We start from the raw sequence: 22,768 nt of genomic DNA on the forward strand, positions 1-22,768 counted from the left end.
AAATAGAGAGTAGAATGGTGATTGCCAAGGCCTAGGAGGAGAGGAAAGCAGGGAGGTAGTAATCAAAGGGAGCAAAGTTTTAATGATGCAAGATGAAAGTCTTAGAGATCTACTGTACAGCATAGTAAATAATAATACTGTATTGTATGCTTGAACATTTGGTAAGGGGGTGGATCTTATGACAGGTGATCTGATTACACACACACAAACTAATAATAAGTAAAAAAGATGGGAGGAGACATTTAGAGATGTTGGAGGTGTTTATGGCATAGATTGTGGTGATGATTTCATGGGTGTATACTTATCTCCAAATTGAACAAGTTGCATATATTAGATATGTACAGCTCTGGTATATCAATCACACCTCAGTAAAGTGGTTTAAAAATTATTCCATTGAGAATGATCTCTTTAAGAAACAAAACAAATAAACAAATAAAAAAAAGATACAAACAAAAAAGCAGACTCTTAAATACAGAGAACAAAACCGGTGATTACCAGAGGGGAAGAGGGGGATGGGTGAAATAGACAAAGGAAACTAAGAGTACACTTATCACGATGAGCATTGAATAATGAATAGAATTGTTGAATCATTATAGTGTACACCTGCAACAAATATAATACTGTATGTTAATTATACTTCAATTTTTAAAGAGATACCAACTTCCTGTTGTAAAATAAATAAAAAAAGAGAATGAATCTCAACTACAAAATTATTATATCAAAGGCTTTTGGTAGAAATTTCCATATTACTTTTCAAAAGACTTGTAGCAGCTTGCTATTTTAAGAGAAAATCAGTCCTGGGGCACTTGGGTGGCTCAGTCAGTTAAGTGACTGACTTGATTTTGGCTCAGGTCATGATTTCGGGGTCGTGAGATCAAGGCCCGAGTTGGGCTCCATACTGAGAATGGAGTCTGCTTGGGATTCTCTTTCCCTCTCCCTCTGCCCACCCCCCCCCCCCCCCCCGGCTAATATGCTCTCTCTCTCTCTCTCTCTCTCAAAAGAAAAAAAAGAGAGAGAAAAACATCAGTCTACCGCACCCTAAAATTTATATTCAATTATGATATCTGCATTACTGATCTCTGAGGCACTACAATTGGGAGGGACTCATGAGTTCCTATGACTCCCTGACAGTAGGCTTGCTGTCAAAGTTAGGAATTTACCTTATCTCATTTCATGTTCTGGAAACTTGATTTTTACAAAATGTGAGTTATCTATAAAGAAAAAAATTCTAAAAGAACTAACAAATATTTCCTAACAAACTTACTATTCATGAAAAAACCATACCTAATGCTAGGGAATATACAGTGCTTGCCCTCAAAGTACTCACTATCCAGTAGGAGAGGTAATATGATGAACCTGCCTTCCATGGCATCCATTTCTCACTGTTTTGTATTAGTTACACAGCCAACACAAAACAGGAAGTAGTAAGAGCCACAGAGGAGATTCAAAGAGCTTAAGACAGAAGAGAGGGATACATTTGATGAGATTGGGAAATCTAGTGTCAATTGCTTTGAGCCTTCTTTTCTTTTATTGAGAAGAATAAAACGCCAGGAGAGGGTTTTGGGGCCTTAAGATACTGTTATAGAAGGCTCTGGCAGAAATAGGACTTTCTTGAGAAATTTTGCATTTCTTTAAAGCATTGTATAGGATGGGATGAGGAAGTTCTTGTTCATGTTCACCATCTTTTCCACTAGTATAAACTCTTTCCACAGTGTTTCAAGTAGAATGGACATGCAAATAAGTGCTCTGTGCCACAAATACTCTTGATATCTGTATATTTTAAGGTCTTTCTTTTTCTTATGTTTAATAGAGATGAAATTGATTCTCAAAAGGAAAGGCTGAGACTTTGCCCTCCTAGGATCCTGGTGGTGTGTGCACACACTGGACAAGAAAATGAAAGACGTTCTGTTTTTATCTTAGTACCATTCACATGTCATCTTTTTTACTCCCAGCAGTCTAGAGATGCATTATGTAATACGGTAGCTGCTAGCCATATTAGCTGTTTGAATTTACTTTTCAATTAATGATAATTAAAATTTAAAACATAGTTTCTCCATCATACTTGCCATATTTCAACTCCTCGATAGTCCATGTCGTTAGTGGCTACTATAGTGGAGCGTGTACATAGAAGACATTCCATCACTGCAGAAAGTTCTATTGGATGATGCTGATCTAGAGTGTTAGGTAGTTCTGGAGGCTCACTGTTTGGTAAAAACTCTGTTTTCCTCTGCTCATACAACACTTCTGACAGTAGATGTGTGTGTTTTCCACACCAAGCCATTCTGACGCTGTGTGGAGTTTAAATAGTCTCCACAGGTGAAGACCTCAATCATACAAGACTGCCCCCCCACTTTAGACGCCCATTGTAAGTAACAGTTCTCCAGGTTACTCATATCTTCTATTTGACTTGGCTACAAATCTGAGGTTCCTATAACATTCTCCTTGAGTTTGATAATTTGCTTGGGGGGTCCACAGAACTCAAGAAAACAATTTAATTACTATTGTTGATTTATTACATAAGATATTTTAAAGGATACAAATGAATAGCCAGATGAAGAGATATATAAGGCAAGGTTTGTAAGGCTCCTAAGCACAGGAACTTCTGGATACACCACTCTCCCTGCATGTGGATGTATTCACCAATCTGGAAACTCCCTGAACCTCATACTTTAGGCATTTTTATGGAAGCTTCATCATGTAGGCACGATCAATTATTAACTTAATTTCTAGCCCCCTCTCTTCTCTGGAGAATGAGGGGTGGGGTGGGGCTAAAGTTTCAAGCTTCTAATCACGGCTTGGTCTTTCTGGTGACCAGCCTCCATTCAAGAGCCAACAAAGAGTTGCCTCATTAGAACAAAAGACACTCTTACCACCTAGGAAATTCCAAGGGATTTAGGAGCCCTGTGTCAGATGTTCCCATCACTCAGGAAATTACAAGGGTTTGGGGGGTTCTGTGTCATAGGAACTGGAGTCAAAGACCAACTCTTAGCAGGAATCGGGGGAAGAGATCAATATATATACTGCTTATTATTTCATACTCATAAATATTGACTATGCAGTTGGGCAATTTTTAGAGATTTTGTAATTAGAGATGAAAGACCCAATTTGCTATGGATGAGGGAAGGAGATGTGATTCTCCTGTTTTTAGGATATAGTTAAGAACATTCTTTGAACATCAACTATTTTCAGAGTGTCTTCTGTAAAATGTGGTCTAGAATGAAAGCAAAGAGAGAGAAACTGTGCTCATGAAGATGTCTAAATCTGCGAATTTTTTAGTTATAGATAGAATGATTATATGTCCCAGTTTATGTGGGTGGTCCCAGTTTGTCCCTGTTTCTTGACGCAAAGCTGTTTTGTGTTCTCCATTTGACTCTGAAGGTGTCCCAGTTGGGATGATAACTTATATGGTCAGTCTATTTATAGTTCCATTTCCTCTTTCCCTGTTGAAACTGTAGATCCGCAGAACAAAAACCCTCTCGATGTTGGTTTCCTGAAACCAACTTTGCCAGGTCACATTCAGGTCGATGTGCTCACAGACCGTAAAAATGTTCCCCACATGTTCACTTTTTTAATTCTAAGTACTTACTTGCCAACTTACTTGTGACAAGTTATTCTCTTACTTAAGGATGAACTATCAGAGCGAACACTGTTTAACCAGAAAGTAAAATGACTTAAGGTGCCATAAGCTTCAACAAATGCTTGTATATATTTATTTTCTGCATCAACAGATTTCCATGAGGGTGATGATGGAAAAGAGGCTTGGCCTTGAAACAAACAAATGCAGAAATAGAAATATTTAAAGGAGAGAGAACTGATCTGGAAGGCAGAATTTCTTGCTAGCACAGTCATCTATATGAACTTAGGTTTCTCTTTTTTATGCCTTGCTCCTATAAATTTCAGTTTTCTAGAGAGAAACGTATGATGTAAATTTAAAGCGTTCTCCATTTGAGCCAGTTTAAACTTCTAAACTTCTTCCTCCATCTTATGTATACCAGTCTCTCTCTCTCACTTCCTGGTCTCTGCATATACAGTTCCTTCTTTCCTTAAGCCTCAGCATGAGTGTCACTTACTCCAGGAAGTCTCCATTGATCCCCTGAATTGGGGTCAAGTGATCTCATGGACTCTGTATCCCATCAAAGCACTGAGCTTTAATTTTCTCTTTACTTGTCAAAATTCCCCTTGAGACTTTAAGCTCTGTGAGGCATGTCTGTTATGTGCGCTTTATCCCTCCAGCCCTAGAACAGAATCCATATAGTTACTGCTCAGTTATATTCGTGGAAGGAAGGAATGAATAAGTGAGTGAGCAAGTCTCTGCAAGTGTTTGTATCCAAGGATATAGAGCCAAGGAAGACATGGTTTCTATCCTGAAGGAGCACACAGTTAAGGCCAAACTGGAATGACTGTACTACAAGGCAAAATAAGCTTCACGGAAGAGGTAAAGGAATTCTGTAGGAATTCAGAGGGAAATGACAACACATTGGAGATAAGAAGAAGCTTCTTGGAAGAGGAAGCAGTTGAGATAGGCCTTAAAGGAATGTTGGAACATTAATAGGCAAAAATAATTAATATACACTTAACATTCAATATATTGTAAACCTATTACGTATAGGAAGATACTGTTTGGGGCACTAAGTCGGTAAGACCAAAAAAAGACAGGCATCCTGTCTTAAAGGGGCCAGTGATCTAATTGGAAAACATGCAGACCACTTAAAAGCCATGGTATCATGGCAAAATGTATTCTGTGCTAAAATTAACAGTGTAAACAGAGTGCTGTGGGAGATGGGGGTGTGGTGAGGGCAGAGACAAAGAGAAGAAGGATCAATTCTGCCTGGAAATGTCTCTTGCACTAGGGTGGAGAACAGTGAAGCAAAGCCCTTCAGCTGTGAGGATTAAAGAACTTCTTGGAACTTGCCTTTGTTTCTCTTGTTGCTTGGTAACCCTGATTCTGGCTCAGGAGATGGCCACCGCTGGGAACAATTTTTTTAAAAGCTAAACTGTAAATCCCCCATTTACACATAGACCACACTTGTAAAACTCTCCTCCGGATAATTGCATATTTGGGCAATGACCTTGGCCAGGTTAAGAGCGTTTCACCCAAATTTTGCCTTCCCTTGGTGTCTGCCTATCCTTATGGGGTAATCGCTGGACTATTCTAACTTCGGTAACTCCTAGGGACATTTTGAGCTGATTTCTTCCAAAGGGAGTTGTGACTGCTTAGAACGTACTTCAGGTGAGATCTATTTATTTCCCCTTTCCCTCTTGGACTCTCACTTTGGGAATTATAGGCTGTGCTGCTCTACAGAGTCCCCGTGGTTTATGTGCTAAATGGCGTGCCTAGCCCAGTTGGCTGCTTCTGCCCCTGGGATGCTCCAAGGTTGCTCAGCAGCAGCCCGAGGGGGAGAGAAGTGGGTTTTTGTTGTTGTTGTTGTTGTTTGTCTTCAGTTAACATGAAGCTTATACATGGATTCTAACTCCTACCATAGACTCAAACGTACAGTGTCTGTGTGAGTGTCCAGGGGGATTGGAGCACCAATGTCAAGTGCAAATGCTGACACAAATTTGAGCATCCCCTGAGTCATCAGCATTATGGCATTTAGCTAATGACCTCTATTATAGACCACTGGAAGACATAACACCAATATTAACTAACATCTTCTAAAAAGTCTTTGGATAAATCAATGCCTATAAACTTCTGTAGTTTATCAAATTCCCTCCACCCCCAAATATTCCTGGAAAGATGGGAAAGTTGGCAGTGAACTTATTTTTTCTTGGGAGGGGGTGTCATCTGGACAGAAGGAACACTGTTAAATGACTCGTTGATCTAGGACTACAGAATAGTATAATGTGATGATGAAATCATCTCTAAATATGCAAATACATCTAGTCCTAATTAAGGAGAGAAATGCAATTTATACAAACAGCAGGTGATGGCCATCTACCCAAGCTATCAGCACCAAATGACTTTGCAACCTCTCCCCATTCCACAACAAAGTCTCTGCTTTGCAACTGAATTTTGTTGCAAAATCTGGAATCATTATTGGTTTAAAGCAGGAAAGAAACTACAGGCCCTAAAGACAGTAAAACATTCATTTTCTTATTAATTTAAGCATAGCTGATGCAGGGTCTAAGTACAAAATACAAGACATAAACCCATGATTATATGGTCAATTAAACTTTGACAAAGGAGGTAAGAATATGCAGCGGAAAAAGACAATCTCTTCAACAAATGGTGTTGGGAAAACTGGACAGCTACACACAGAAGAATGAAACTAGACCACTTTCTTACACCATACACAAAAATTAACTCAAAATGGATGAAAGACCTAAATGCGAGACCTGAAACCAGAAAAATCCTTGAAGAGAGCACAGGTGGTAATTTCTCCAACAATGGCCATAGCAACATTTTTGTAGATATGTCTCCTGAGACAAGGGAAACAGAAGCAAAAATAAACTATTGGGACCACATCAAAATAAAAAGTTTGTGCACAACAAAGGAAACAATCAACGAAACTAAAAGACAACCTACGGAATGGAAGAAGATACATGCAAATGACATACTCGGTAAAGGGTTAGTATCCAAATTATATAAAGAACTTACACAACTTGACACCAAAAAACAAAAAAAAAAACAAATAATCCAATTAAAAAGTGGACAGAAGACATGAACAGACATTTCTCCAAAGACTACAGACGGCCAACAGACACAGGAAAAGATGTTCAGGGGCGCCTGGGTGGCTCAGTTGGTTAAGCAACTGCCTTTGGCTCGGGTCATGATCCTGGAGTCCCGGGATCGAGTCCCACATCGGGCTCCCTGCTCAGCAGGGAGTCTGCTTCTCCCTCTGACCCTCCTCCCTCTCATGCTCTCTGTCTCTCATTCTCTCTCTCTCAAATAAATAAAATCTTAAAAAAAAAAAAAAAAGAAAAGATGTTCAACATCACTCATCATCAGAGAAATGCAAATCAGAACGACAATGAGATATCACTTCACACCTGTCAGAATGGCTAAAATCAGCAACACAAGAAACAAGTGTTGGCGAGGATGTGGAGAAAAAGGAACCCTCACGCACTGTTGGTGGGAATGCAAACTGGTGAAGCCACTGTGGAAAACAATATAAAGGTTCCTCAAAAAATTAAAAATAGAGCTACATTATGATCCAGTAATTCCACAACCAGGTATGTATGAAAGAACACAAAAACACTAATCAAAAAGATCTATGCATCCCTATGTTCAAGCAGCATTATTTACAATAGCCGAACTGGGTGAGTGAAATAGGTGAAGGAGATTAAGAGTACACTTGCCATGCTGAGCACTGAATAATGTATAAAGTTGTTGCATCATTATGTTGTACCCCTAAAACTAATATAACACTCTATGTTAATTATACTGGAATTAAATTTGTTAAAAAATGAAAAAAAGTACAAAATATTTCAGAGCAGAAATAATATCTTCCTCCTGTCTCTGGCATCCCTGAGTATGACCACCCTACCCAAAGACAATTATGCTAAGCAAGTCCTTTGTCATTTGTAAACCAGACAAAAGTCTCTGGGAAAAAAACATCTTTCCCATAAAAAGAAAAAAGAAAAAAAAATCTCTGACTTTTATGGCTAATTCTTGGGGAGGATTTGGTTTTTTATTTATAGTTCTTTAAACAGATACAGTAGTATCCAAAAGAGGGTGAGTAAGGAAAAATAAACTCTCTGTAGGAGGGAATTTAAAGAAAGAGACACACACCCATATGGTGTCTGTTAAAAATGCTTTATGAAACTATTCTTTGGAATCAGCAGTCTTACTGCCAAAGAAAGTCGAAAATCTTGTTGCTATTGACTCTGAGCCACAAAGAAACTACTGACCAACTGCCACATCCTTCCATTTTGTCGATTCAATTACCATTTTCTCGCAAGTGGAAACATCTCACTGTGTGTCCGAGAAATCTCTTACCGCAATATTTGAAGTGCAGAGCTCTGGGGAGGGCAGATTCCAGCCAGAAACAGACATGTCCCTTTAAAGCAGGTGTCTCGCACTGGCTCAGTGGATGCTAACCCTAGCGCGTTCTGGGCACACCCGTGCCTCTGGGGCTCGCAATAATATCACAGGGAAAATACGAGTTGCTGGTGAAGGTGAGGAGGGAGCACGAAGCTACCTATTGTTCCAGCAAAGTGTTTACAGAGTGTACCATGCAGGATGCATATCACCCCCTTTTGAATACCTCAAACCTCTATGTGGTTTCTTTATTAGAGCCGAGAGGGAAATAAAAGGGGAAGATAGGAGACTCATGCATAGACAAGAACTAAGACACCACTGAAACCGTTACCAAGATCATTGCTCTAGGAGGAAGAGAGAATTTGCAAGCGCCCCAATTGTCCAAGTCATCCTTGCGTGTTTTCAAGTTCCTTCCGTGCTCAGCATCCTCAGAATTCCCATTCCCTGTGCTTATGACATGTTGAAATCTCACACAGTTGAAATGTTCCTTTTTTGTTTATTTCTTTCCAGCCCCCGAAGAGCATGGCTTTTGGTGGGCTCGTGCCTGCGACAGCTTCACACGGGGACAGGCTTCTGTAAAAAATGGAGAGAAACATCTGGATCAGAATCCCCAACCATGGAGTGACACATTGCTGGGTGTTGTAAAAAGGCTTTGGCTGATCTCCAGGAAGAGCTGGGTGAAGCAGACATGGGAAAGCTCCAGCTGTCCATAAATACATTCCCAGAGTCACAAAGACGGGTGTTTGCTTTGTTCTGAAAAAAAGCTGTTTTTCTTCTGAGGTTGGAATATCAGCAGAACTCAGTAAATGTAAGCTCATCCTGTCAGCTACGGGTAATCTTCTTCTACCAGTCCTGTTGACCCAGAGGGGATCGTGTCACTTCTGTTCCATCCCTAATAGGACTACCAGGGGTCTTGAAAAATTACATTATTCGAAATTCTCAGGCATGCTCAATGGAAAGAGGCAATTACTAGGTGTAAATTTGGAAACCAAAATCCCACCTCCTCTACAAGACTTTCAGCTAAAATGCCCTCTCTTGGCCCCGAATTCCTGTACATGGCCCTGAGATTTGACCAAAACAGCTCTGACCTTCCACTCAGTTATTTTGCTATGGACATTTTGTGTCCCCACATGGATTTTGGATTGTTAGAGGGAGGAGGCCTTGTTTTAGCTTTCCCTTTATTTCCTAGTAACACCTCCTTCAATAAGCCTATATTAAGCGCTTGTGAAATACTTGCTTAATTAATGAATGATTCTTCCTTCTCTTCCATCAGTCCCCTCAGACTAAATCGACGCCCTCAATATTTGACACTCTAGAGTCCCACTGGTAAACTGCTTTTGTGGTTCTGCTATTAATCTTCACAACTGCAGCAAAATCAGACACAAATCATCTGGAAAGAGCCACCCAGTGATCATCTCAACATGAGACACTCGATATGCTCTTGCAGCTCTCACTCTCCACCCTGGCAACAACCTTCAGAGGAAGGGAGGGGACAGAACACATTTCCCAATGACAGAGTCACTGAAAACAAAGTAAAGCAGATAATATGGTCAAGTTACATAAATTATGATTAATGTTGGGAATGGCCAGCCTTGTTAAATGATGCTCTTCCTATGTCATTTGGATTGCAATCCTAAAGGTCATTACCATTGAGAAACTAAAAAAAAATCTGGTCGAAAAAACAACTATCACCAATTCTAAGCAACCTGGACGTAGGTAAAGTTTGTCCTACACGTGCCTCCTACCCACTGTTCCGTATCCTGCCTCCAAGCCAACTGCTTTCTCAGTCACGAATTGTTCAGTTTTCTACTATTGTTCCTGCCATCAAAAAAATATCTGTTACAGGGCACCTGGGTGGCTCAGTCAGTTAAGCAGCTGCCTTCGGCTCAGGTCATGATCTCAGGGTCCTGGGATCGAACCCTGCATCGGCGAGGGGGGGTCCCTGCTCAGTGGGAAGTCTGCTTCTCCCTCTCCCTCTGCCCCTCTCCCCATTCCTGCTCTGTCTCTCTCTCTCCCCGATAAAGTCTTTAAAAAAATCTGTTACAAACATACAGAACTTGCTAACTTTTCCCCTGTGAGAAAAAATGCTTTAAAGAAGATGCAGTAAAACAGTGATAATGAATACAAATACATTGTTAATGACAGATATTCAAGCATTGGCCACTCCAGATGAAAGAAATATACGTATTTTTTTTTAAATTTAAGGGTAAGTAACTACTAACAGTGAGTATTAACGAGGCCAGCTGTCACTGTAATAAACATCTCTTGCAGAAATAAGTTGTCAAGTATCATTGCACAAATCACTTAATGTTATTTTATTTATTTATTTTTTAATTTTATTTTATTATGTGTTGTTTTATTTTTAAAGGGAGAGATCATCTCACCCAGCTGTTTGGTGATCCAGTATCCTGGAATAAAAACAGATAAGGTCAGCAATGAATCTTTCCTGAGACTGTGATGATATTTTCACTTTAGAGGTCTGGGTTTGCCCGGAAAGGAACAGCCAAATGTATTAGCAAAAGGAAAGAAATCACTTCCAAGCTTTTATTTTGTAAGAGAATCTCCAAACGGGTCCAACTGCCAGCTAGTGGCTCTTCACCCCACCTACTTGCTCTCACGTTTTGGTTGTTTCTGTCACCTGACACTGACGTGTATTTGAATTCTGTGCCATTTAATTTTGGTCCAAGCGTGGACACAAACTCATTTCTTTGTTTCCTCCTTAGCACAGCTAAGACAGATTGGAACTTTCACAAAAGATTTTCTAAAATACCAATTAAAACAAAAAAAAAAAGAAAAGAAAAGGAACATAAAATATATAAGTGCATGAAAACTGTGGCATATAAACTACAGTTTCCTAATTTTATTTGTGCTGGTGTGCACCGAGGGCTTGTAGACCTTGTCCTATTTGACACCCTAACTGAGATGGTTTACTTAACGTCAAATGGCTGACACAAATTTACAGCCTTCTCCCTCTCGAGGAGGAAAAATTTTCCTGACCCTCTTAGGGTCCCTGGCTGGGTCTGAAAATTAAACTGACAAAGATAGAGTCACAGGAGAAAAGCATGCAAATTTATTAAATTGGTTACATGGAAAAAAAAATTGGTTACATAGACATGGGAGCCTTCCCAAGACAATGAAGACGCAAGTAAGCAGAGCAGGAAGCTTTTATACCTTTCAGACAAAGACACGATAAATATGTGATAAGTTGACAACACAAGGGGGTTTGGGCTAGGGGTAGTAAATGGTGAAGAGGTAAGAAGGTGTATTTATACACCCTTCTAGGCTCTGAATTCCCATTTTCTAGGGTTAAGGATGTTTTCCCTTCCCCTCATGTAGGGAGGATACCTTTCACATGGGAGATTTTGCTCCTACTTTCAGGCAACAAACACAAGAGGTTGGGGAGGAGGGAACAATCAGAGTGACCTTCCTCTTTCTGCCATTTTCTCAAATTCTTTCAGTGTAAGATATTCAATAGGCTAAAAGGGCCATATTTGGGAGTGGTATGTCCTGAACCCCATTTATTTTGCCTGTGTTCTGACTTCCAAAATCTGGCTTGGCTTCCTATGGGGGAAATCATTTGAGCATCCTCAGTTTCTTTCTACACATCTTACCCACAAGGTGGTCCAGATCAAGAGAGAGAGATTTCCACTCAACCACCTGGGCTTCCCTCTTCCCTTCCCCACCAGTACAAAGAGAGCCTCTTCCTATGTTCTGACAGGAAAAACACATATTTTAGTCAACTGATTGATGCCATGAACGACCCCACTCTTGAGGTGAGATTCTCCCACCTGCACACACCCGATCCTTTAGAGGTCCAATGATCTAAAATACCATAAATGACTAATTAACATAACATGCCCAGGTCCATACAATGAGAGTGGGTAAGGCAAGATGGCAGTTCAGGAGCTGTACCTGCTCCCATAAAAACCAGGATATGTTCTCCCCCACACCCAACTTAACATTGGAAAGTACCACATTTGTCCTTACCCACCAGCCCATCAGCCCAGTGGGCTTATGTCATAAAATGCTTATTAAAGCAAAGAGGCTTGATGACCCTTCCACCGCTATACTTTTTACCTAAAATGACTCCTACTGATTTATTTGTATATATTATTTCCATCACTAAAATCTTTCCTTTATTCTGTTCTCATGAGATCAGTTTGCTCAAACCTACATAGGACCCTGAATTTATTAGATAAGGTTGGATGAGCCTTTGCAAAGAGAATCCATGTGGAAATTGTGGAGAAACTGGGCACAATTGCCACCCAAAATGTGTCTCTTTGGCATGAGGATTATTTTAGGCTGATTATTTTTAAGAAACAGAAGACTCAAGAAGTTTTTCTTTTTACCTTCCCCTTAACTGCCCCAAATAATTTAGATAAGGAGCCTTCATGAACCAAAAAGAGAGCTATTAGCAAAGCTAACTTTGTTTTAGGTGAGAAAGACTTCACAAATCTTGGCAAACATTTGTTTACCAAATATTTGCTCTTCCCACCTGCTAGTGAATTGTCTTCCTCCCTTTTGAAGTTCCAGACCCCTGCTTCTCCTTAGCTCAGGGCAGCGTGTAAGCCTCAGCTGCCTGTCTGTGGGTCTCATATTCCTCTGTGGCCCCTTTGTATAGATAATTAAATTCATTTCTCTCCTGTTAATCTGTTTCATATCAATTTGTTTTGTTTCAAGTTTTTATTTAAATTCTTGTTAGTTAACATAGAGTGTGATATAGTTTCAGGAGTAGAATTTAGTGATTCATCACTTACATATAACACCCAGTGCTCATCTCAAGTGCCCTCCTTAATACCCATCATCCTTTTAGCCCATCCCCTGCCCTCATCCTCTCCAGCAACCCTCAGTTTTTTCTCCATAGATAAGAGTCTGTATCTTTTGTCTCTCTCTCTCTCTTTTTTCTTTTCCCTATGTTCATCTGTTTTGTTTCTTAAATTCCACATGAGTGAAATCATATAGTATTTGTCTTTCTCTGACTGCCTTATTTTGCTTAGCATAATACCCTCTAGCTCCATCCACATCATTGCAAATGGCAAGCTTTCATTCTTTTTTATGGCTGAGTAATATTCCATTGCATATATTATATATACCACATCTTCTTTAACCATTCATTAGTCAATGGACATTTGGGCTCCATAATTTGGCTAATGCTGATAATGCTGCTATAAACATTGGGGTGCATGTGTCCCTTCTAATCAGTATTTTTGTATCTTTTGGGTAAATACCTAGTAGTGTAATTGCTGGATCATAGGGTAGTTCTATTTTTAACTTTTTGAGGATCCTCCATACTGTTTTCCAGAGTGGCTGCACATGTTTGCATTCCCACTAATAGTGCATGAGGGTTCCCCTTTCTCTGAATCCTCACCAACATCTGTTGTTTCCTGTGTTGTTAATTTTAGCCATTCTGACAGGTGTGAGGTGGTATCTCATTGGGGTTTTGATTTGTATTTCCCTGATGATGAGTGATGTTGAGCATAGCTTTTCATGTGTCTGTTAGCCATCTGGATGCCTTCTTTGGAAAAATGTGTATTTATGTCTTCTGCCCATTTCTTAACTGGATTATTTATTTCTTGGGGTGTTGAGTTTGGTAAGTTCTTTACAGATTTTGGATACTAACCTTTCATCAGATATGTCATTTGTAAATATCTTCTCCCATTCCATTGGTTGTCTTTTAGTTTTGTCAATTGTTTCCTTCATTGTGCAGAGACTTTATATCTTGATTAAGTCCCAATAGTTCATTTTTGCTTTTGTTTCCCTTGCCTCCAGAGACATGTCTAGTAAGAAGTTTCTATGGCCGATGTCAAAGAGGTTGCTGCTTGTCTTCTTCTCTAGGCTTTTGATGGTTTCCTGCCTCACATTTAGATCTTTCATTCATTTTGAATTTATTTTTGTGTATGGTATAAGAAAGTTTCATTCTGCCTGTTGCAGTCCAGTTTTCCCAACACTATATGTTCAAGAGACTGCCTTTTTTCCATTGGATATTCTTTCCTGCTTTGTCAAAGATTAATTGACCATATAGTTTTGGGTCCATTTCTGGATTTTCTATTCTGTTCCATTGATCTATGTGTCTGTTTTTGTGCCAGTACCATAGTCTTGATGACTACAGCTCTGTAATATAGCTGGTGTCTGGATTTGTGATGCCTCCAGCTTTGCTTTTCTTTTTCAAGATTTCTTTGGCTATTTGGGGTCTTTCGTGGTTCCACACAAATTTTAGGATTGATTGTTCTAGTTCTGTGAAAAATGCTATTGGTATTTTGATAGGGATTACATTAAATGTGTAGATTGCTCTGGATGGTATAGACATTTTAACAATATTTGTTCTTCCCGTCCATGAGCGTGGAATGTTTTTCGATTTCTTTGTGTCATCTTCAATTTCTTTCATAAGTGTTCTATAGTTTTCAAAGTACAGATCTTTTACCTCTTTGGTTAGGTTTATTCCTAGATATCTTATGGTTTTTGGTGCAATTGTAAAAGGGATTGATTCCTTGATTTCTCTTTCTGCTGCTTCATTATCAGTGTATAGAAATGCAACAAATTTCTGTACATTGATTTTGTAGCATGAGACTTTACTGAATTCATTTATCAGTTCTAGCAATATTTTCATGGAGTCTTTCTAGTTGTCTACATAGAGTATCATGTCATCTCTGAAACTTTGACTTCCTTCTTGTTGATTTGGATGCCTTTTATTTCTTTTTGTTGTCTGATTGCTGAGGCTAGGACTTCCAGTACTATGTTAAATAACAATGGTGAGAGTGGACATCCCTATCTTGTTCCTCAGTCTTTCCCCATTGAGGATGATATTAGCTGTGGGTCTTTCGTATATGGCCTCTAAATGAAATAGAGGTATGTTCCCTCCTTTCCTCCTTTGTTGAGGGTTGTTATCAAGAATGGATGCTATACTTTGTCAAATGCTTTTTCTGTATCTATTGAGAGGATTATATGGTTCTTATCCTTTCTTTTATTAATGTGGTGTATCACGTCAATTGATTTGTAAATATTGAACCACCCTTGCAGACCAGGAATCAATCCCACTTGATCATGGTGAATGATTCTTTGAATGTACTGTTGGATTCAATTTGTTAGTATTTTGATGAGAATTTTTGCACCCCTGTTCAACAGGGATATTGGCCTGTAATTCTCCTTTTTGGTGGGGTGTTTGTCTGGTTTTGGAACCAAGGTAATTCTGGCCTCATAGAATGAGTTTGGAAGTCTTCCTTCCATTTCTATTTTTTGAAACAGTTTGAGAAGAATCGATATTAACTCTTCCATAAATGTTTGGTAGAATTCCCCTGGGAGCCATTTGGCCCTGGACTTTTGTTTTTTGGGAGATTTTTGATTACTGACTCAATTTCTTTGCTGTTTATGGGTCTGTTTAAATTTTCTATTTCTTCCTGTTTCAGTTTTGCTAGTTTTCGTGTTTTTGGGAATTTATCCATTTCTTCCAAGTTGCCCGATTTGTTGGCATGTCACTTTTCATACTATTCTCTTATAATTGTTTGTGTTTCTGTGGTGTTGGTTGTGAAGAGATCACATTCCTCTCCCATTCATGATTTTATTTATTTGTGTCCTTTCTCTTTTCTTTTTGATAAATCTGGCTAGGGGCTTATCAATTTTATTAATTCTTTTGAAACACCAACTCCTAGTTTCATTGATCTGTTCTACTGGGGTTTTTTGTTTGTTTGTCTCTATATCATTTATTTCTGCTCTAATTTTCATCATTTCCCTTCTTCTTCTAGCTTTAGGCTTCATTTGTTGTTCCTTTTCTTACTCCTTTAGGTGTAAGGTTTGGTTGTGTATTTGAGATTTTTCTTGCTTCTTGAAGTAGGCCTGTATTGCTATATAATTCCCTCTTAGGACCACTTTTGTTGCATCCCAAAGGTTTTGGACTGTTGTGTTTTCATTTTCATTTGCTTCCAAGTATTTTTTTATTTCTTCTTTAATTTCCTTGTTAACCCATTCATTCTTCAGTAGGATGTTCTTTAACCTCCATGTATTTGTGGTCCTTCCAAATTTTTTCTTGTGGTTTACTTCAACTTTCATAATGTTGTGGTCAGAAAATATGCATGGTATGATCTTAATCTTTTTGTATTTGTTAGAGTCTGATTTGTAACCTAGTATGTGATCTATCCTGGAGAATGTCCCATGTGCACTCAAAAAGAATGTGTATTCTGAGCATGGAGGACATTAGGAGAAGGAAGGAAAAAACGAAGGGGGGAAAATCAGAGGGAGAGATGAACCATGAGAGACTGTGGACTCTGAAAAACAAACTGAGGGTTTTAGAGGGGAGGGGGGTGGGGGGATGGTTTAGACCGGTGATGGGTATTAAGGAGGGCATGTACTGCATGGAGCACTGGGTGTTATATGAAAACAATGAATCGTGGATCACTACATCAAAAACTAATGATGTATTGTATGGTGACTAACATAGCATAATAAAATTAAATTAAAAAAAAAGAATGTGTATTCTGCTGCTTTAAGGTGAAATGTTCTGAATAGATCTGTTAAGTCCATCTGGTCCAGTGTGTCATTCAAAGCCATTGTTTCCTTGTTGGTTTTCTGCTTAGATCATTTGTCCATTGCTGTAAGTGGGGTGTTAAAGTTCCCTACTATTATTGTATTATTATCAATGAGTTTCTTTATGTTAGCTATTAATTATTTTATGTATTTGAGTGCTCCCAAGTTGGGGGCATAAATATTTACAATTGTTAGACCTTCTTGTTCGATAGACCCCTTTATTATGATATAGTGCCCTTCTTCATCTCTTGCTACAGTCTTTGGTTTAAAATCTAGTTTGTCTGTTATAAGTATGACTACTCGGGCTTTCCTTTGACATCCCTTAGCATGATAAATGGTTCTCCATCCCCTCACTTTCAATTTGGTGGTGTCTTTAGGTCTAAAGTGAGTCTCTTGTAGGCAGCATATAGATGGGTCTTATTTTTTTGTCCATTTTGACACACTATGTCTTTTGATTAGAGCATATAGTCCATTTACATTCAGAGTGATTATTGATTGTTATGAATTTAGTGCCCTTGTATTACTTGTTAAGTCATTGTTTCTGGATATTTTCTCCGTTCCTTTCTAGTCTTTGTTGCTTTTGGTCTTTCTTTCCCACTCAAAGAGTCCCCTTTAATATTTCTTGCAGAGCTGATTTAGCGGCCACGAACTCCTTTAGTTTTTGTTTGTCTGGGAAACTCTTTATCTCTCCTTCTATTCTGAATGACAGCCTTGCCGGATAGAGTATTCTTGGTTGCTTATTTTTCCCATTCCGCATTTTGAATATATCATGCTACTGTCTTCTAGCCTGCCAAGTTTCTGCAGACAGATCTGCTGCAACCCTTCCCTTGTAAGTTAGGGATTTCTTTTCCCTTGCTGCTTTTAGGATTTTTTCCTTATCTCTATATTTTGCAAATTTTACTATGATATGTCTTGGTGTTGGCCTGCTTTTGTTAATTTTGATGGGCCTTCTCTGTGCCTCCTGGATTTGGATGTCTGTTTCCTTCCACAGATTAAGGAAGCTTTCAGCTATAATTTCCTCAGGTAAACCTTCTTCTTTTTTCCTCTCTTCTTCTGGGACTCCTATGATACAAATGTTATTATACTTAATGGAGTTGCTGAGTTCCCTAAGTCTACATTCGTGATTCAGTATTTTTCTTTCCCTCTTCAACTTTATTATTTTTCATAGTTTTATCTTCTATATCATTTATTCATTCCTTTGTTTTTTCCATCCTGTGGTCATTACATCCAGTTAGTTTTGCATCTCAGTTATAGTATTTTTTACTTCAGGCTGATTAGTTTTTAGGTCTTTTATCTCTGCAGTAAGGGACTCCCTGGTGTCTTCTATGCTTTTCTCAAGCCCAGCTAGTATCCTTATGATTGTTTTAAATTTTGGATTAAGCATATTAACTTATATTTGTTTCAATTAGATCCCTGGCCATGACCTTTTCTCGTTCTTTTTTTAGAATGAATGCCTCCATCTTGGCATTTTGTCTAGGTCTTTGTCTTCTGTGTACTAGGAAAGCCTGTTTTCTGTGTATTAGGAAAGACTGTGTATTAGGAAAGTTTCCTCTCCTGAGAGTAATGGCTTTATTAAGAAGAGTGTCCAGTGCCTCATGCTTCAGAAAGTGTTTCTGGTGTATGGTGTGTGCACTCTCCTGCTATGTTTTGGTTGCTCTATCCTTCAGGTCCATCCTCTGCAGAGTTTCTCCTTGCCTGCAGTGGGGAGTGTTTGAACCTTGTTCAGAGTGTGGTGAGTTTTAACTAGGTGTACTCTGGTTTTGCTTGTTAAAGGAGACCGGCTGATATTTCCAGTAGAACTGAAACTTTGCACACTCTATGTTCGGTAGACATGGTGTGGGGGGGGGGGTGGGGCAGGTGGGGTTGTGCTGGTGTTCTGGGGGAAGGGCCTGCTGCTCTGGTTCTCAGGCACTTGCCTTAGTAAAGAAGCACCTGCAGAGTGCAGAGGGGTGGGGCTTGGTGTAAGCAGCTCTGGCCTCCACTGTTGGCACTGTGCTGCTCACTGAAGTCAGTCTGTGCTGATGGGTGGGGGAGAAAAAATGGCACCAGCCCTCTTCTTCATCCCCAGAGAGGGGAGATGGCACCTCCCTCCCCCTCCCTGCTGTCTGGGAAGCCCTCCCAGAAGAATGAACAATCTCCCTTCGTGTATCTCAGGCATCCCTCACATTCCTGCCTTCACCCTGTCTATGCCTGGGCCATCTGCCTGCCTGGCAGCGCAGTGCACCTGTGTATTACCCCAGGCAGGCCAGGTGAATTTCACAACTCCAAACTTTGGGGACCTGGCATGGTATGGACCCATGCACATCCTTTGGGGGAGGGTCTCACCTCACTGGGGCTGGTGCTGGTTTGTCCCAGGGCAGTTGCACCCAGTGCAGGAGCTTAAAGCTTAGAGTAAAGCACAACAAAAAGCTGATGTCCAGGTTAGCCATCCTCAGCAGGTGTATCTGCCCCTATGCTAAGGAATGGGGCAGTGCAATGGCACCTGCCAGCTCTTTTGTCCCCTGAGAGGCAATGCTACCTCTCCCAGATGCACTCTAAGAAGGGAGAACCATCTCTTCCCGTCCATACCAGGGGATCCTCAGATTGCAACCTCCACTCCCAGGCCTCTGATTTCCTTCTCCACAGGAGCACTGCAGTGCCTGCTGGGCTCAATACTAGCCAAGTCACTGACCTCTAACACTCCACTCTTTGAGCTCTGCTGGTTGTAAAAACTCACGAGAATCAGTCCCTCTTGTTTTCCTAGTCGAAACTGTTTACCTTGTGCAATCCCCTGTGTGTTGCTCTCTCTCTCTCTCCCTCGCCTCTCTCCATGATCAGGGATCATGTCAGTTTGATTATTAGATCAGTTAGAAGAACATAGAAGAGTAGAAGAAACTCCCCATGCCCTCCCCCCCCCCCACACACAAATTCCCAAAAAGGAAGATTAGATATTTGGTCATTATTGAGGGTGTGTGCTGTCATTCTAAGTTCAGCCATTCTAACTGAATGACAAATGTCTGAAAGCTAATGAGTAGGAAAAAGGAGCCTGCTAAATTATGGCAACAGCTTCCTCCTCTTTATTTTTTAATGTATTTTTTTAAGTTTTTATTTTTAAATAATCTCTACACCCAATGTGGGGCTTGAACTCATAACCCTGAGATCAAGAGTCACACCTTCCACCAATTAAGCCAGTCAGGCACCCCATACTTCCTGCTTTTTAAAAACAATGATGAATGAGTTGAAATAAAAAGCTCCATTTCTCACTTCTGGCCTCTGAAGCCTGAGAAAAGCAGGATATGGACTTCTGACCTATTAATCTTACCAACTTCATAAACATGAATTCAGACAAAAACAAAGTGTTTTCTATTCACTGGAGAAGGAAACAGCTCTAGAAGACATTTGTTGCTCAACTCATAAATATCTAATCAAATTCAGGAGTGATTATTTGGAATAAACTCTAAATAAGTGAGCTAAAAAATAAACAAATACATCTATCAGCTTGGAATCTTTCTGCCACCCACCTCAAGCCCCCTTAACCAATAGGATTTGCTCTTGCTTATTCTTCCTGGCCCTATTGCCAAATTTTATTCCCATCCTGCTACTTAAGCCTTCAGTTTCCTTCATCCTTGCTATTTACTCCTAAAACCTAAAAGAAAAAAAAAAAAAACAGACCCAAACCATCACCTCTGCTTTCCCTTCAAAATAATCCAAGCGACTCCAATCCTGCTGTCCACCACCTGACTTTCCTGCTAGGCCCACACCCCCGACACCCACAGCTAGCCTGTTGAACAGGTTTACCTTTATTCCCTCCTATCTGAACAGAAACCAAGCTTTCTTGATAATACTTCATGCTCAGCTGCCTTTTCTTATGAAATCCCTATTGTCTACTCCTACTTATTTTATAATAGAAATTTCTATCCTGCTGTGCCTTTAAACCCATCAATCCATTTTCATTAAAAGTCTTTCCAACCCTTGATTTAATTACTTCCAGAATGTAAACGCACAGTCCATATGGCTCTTATGATGACATTTACTCTCCCGTTTTTTTGTCTCAAGGAATCCATCTTCTCATCAGGAGCTGGAATAATCTTTCTAAATTGCATATCTGTTTATATTCTTTCCCACTATTAAATTGTTTAATGATTCTCTATAACCTATTGGGTAAATTCCAAGCCTCTCACATGCTTGGAAATCTATTATTATGGCATCGTTCTAATTTTACTTTCTGACATGCCCCACCCCCAAAATTTCATTCCAGCCATGCCAAATTGCTATACATCCATATATACATACAGGGTGCTTACTTCTGCCCACCATTTTCCAGGGTAATTGACAAACCCCTACATTTCCACAGACACACCCAGGAAATCTGCTTCTCACTTTTTAGGAGGTATAAGTATTTTCTACTATGTGTGTCACATCACGAAAATTCTAAGAACAGAGCATACCTGGGGATGGACAGCTGGTTCACTGCTTTTCAACTCTATGTGATCTGACCAAGGTGATAGCCAGAACTCTCTCAGAGCCACGAGTTCTCTGAGATTCCTGGACCAGAGTGTGACACGTGGGTGTTTTAATAACTGGCGTCCCCTTAAGTCGGTGTTATTTAAACTCTAGTTCAGTATTTATTTAGTAAGATGGGAAGAAGATGACCTTTAGTAATAAAAAATGTGTGTTATATTATGTTAAAACTTATAATGCAGGATTCATGATCTCATCATCACAGCTAATATTGTTTGCAATATATCACATACTGTGATAAGTATGTTATATCCATTTTTTCATTTGTTCCTCAAACTATTTAGTCCTACTCTTATCATCTTACTTCAGTCACACCCTCACTGACTTCTGCTATTTCTAGTTACCCCAACCTGCTATACTTCTTCTTTTGCATAGCAATGTTCACATTCTAAAGTACTATTTACCTGTTTATTATGTTTACTGCTCCTTTTCTGCCTTTTCTTTACAGAATATACATTCCACAAGACATCAGCCTTTTAAAAAAAATTCTACCTGATTATAGACGTACATAGTAGGTGTTCTATAAATATTTGTTTCATGAGTAGCCAAAGCTCTATGAAATAAATAGTATTTTTAAATCCTCATTTCACAAATAAGGAAATTGAGACACAAAGAGGTTAGCACATACAGCAGGTAGATGGAGGACCCAGAATTTGAATGGCCAGTGGATTCCAGAGTTTCTTAACATTACACAGCAGGCAGCGTAAGAATTTATTTGGAATTTTCTTTCACTTAAAAATTATCATCAGTCTTGATCACAAAGGCTAGCAGTCCCTTTTACAGATACAGCCATTGAATATTGTTTGAAAACTCATGAAAACTTCAAATATTGTTTAGGAAACTTTATTTCTGGTTTTTATGTTCCAAAAAGTGTTTCCTTCTTGGACATTGTTTATATTCTCCCTTTAGGTTTTATTTGTTTCTGTTGTTGTGGTAATTTTCCAAACCAGGAAACTACTTTGGAACTATATTTAGGATGTTTAAATTTAGATAATAAGCTAAATTGCTTCTTCCAGGCAACAGTGTCATGCTTTCTATGGTTTCAGAATTCTAACTGCCCAAAATACAAGGTATTGTCAGCCAGATGGTTCTTTCTAATGGTTGGAGTCATGGCTTTTAGCAGCATGCTTTCCCATCTCATGAATATCTCCACAGAGACATGACGCAACCAGCAAGGGCTGGTGAGTTCATTTTTTCTAAAGTACGTCAGCATACACATGCACAGGGATGAAACTAATATGCATTTTTTTCTACTAAAGAAAAACACACTCCTCCTGTGTCTCCTCTATTCTCAACACTTCACTACAACACCATTCACTTCTGACACCAGATGTGTGGCGTTTCCACACACCACGCAATTCTGAGACACCAGCTGGAGACCTGACAATTCAGTTCAATCCTGACACTATCTACCTGGTGATGGTTCTGCTCCCACACATTAAGGGGTCAGTCCTACCAGACTGTTCCCCACCCCCACTTAGATGTCAATCACAAATCCAGGTTGTCACCTGTCCTTCTGACCTATGGGTATAAACTGGAGGTTCCTAGGACATGCTCCTCGGGTTCTACTATTTTGCTAGATTGGCGTGTAGAACTCAGGAGAACGTTTTACTTACGAGATTTCCAGTTTATTATAAATAGATGCAACTCACAAACAGCCAAATGGAAGGTATGTAGGAAAGGGTGAGGAGGGGCATGACTTCTCTGGCACCAATCTCCCTGCATCTCCACATGTTCACCACCCAGGATGCTCTTGAACCCAGTCCTTTG

General features: G+C 39.6%; 1 long non-coding RNA gene across 3 annotated transcripts in view; it reads left to right on the top strand.

Moving 5' to 3' along the window:
• LOC118540934 (uncharacterized) overlaps positions 1-22,768 on the top strand; it is a 50,230-nt gene that overhangs the window by 26,353 nt on the left and 1,109 nt on the right. Inside the window, exons 1-4 of one of the 3 annotated variants that reach the window (XR_013449901.1) lie at positions 6,927-7,173; positions 8,492-8,813; positions 9,255-9,697; positions 10,350-10,409. This is a non-coding gene — a long non-coding RNA (uncharacterized LOC118540934). Of the gene's footprint in view, positions 1-6,926; positions 7,174-8,491; positions 8,814-9,254; positions 9,698-10,349; positions 10,410-22,768 lie in introns of those variants that run through there. The other 2 variants (XR_013449900.1, XR_013449902.1) reach the window with 2 other exon arrangements.

This window comes from Halichoerus grypus, chromosome 7 (genome assembly GCF_964656455.1).
Source record: "Halichoerus grypus chromosome 7, mHalGry1.hap1.1, whole genome shotgun sequence".
NCBI classification, from domain to species: Eukaryota; Metazoa; Chordata; class Mammalia; order Carnivora; family Phocidae; genus Halichoerus; species Halichoerus grypus.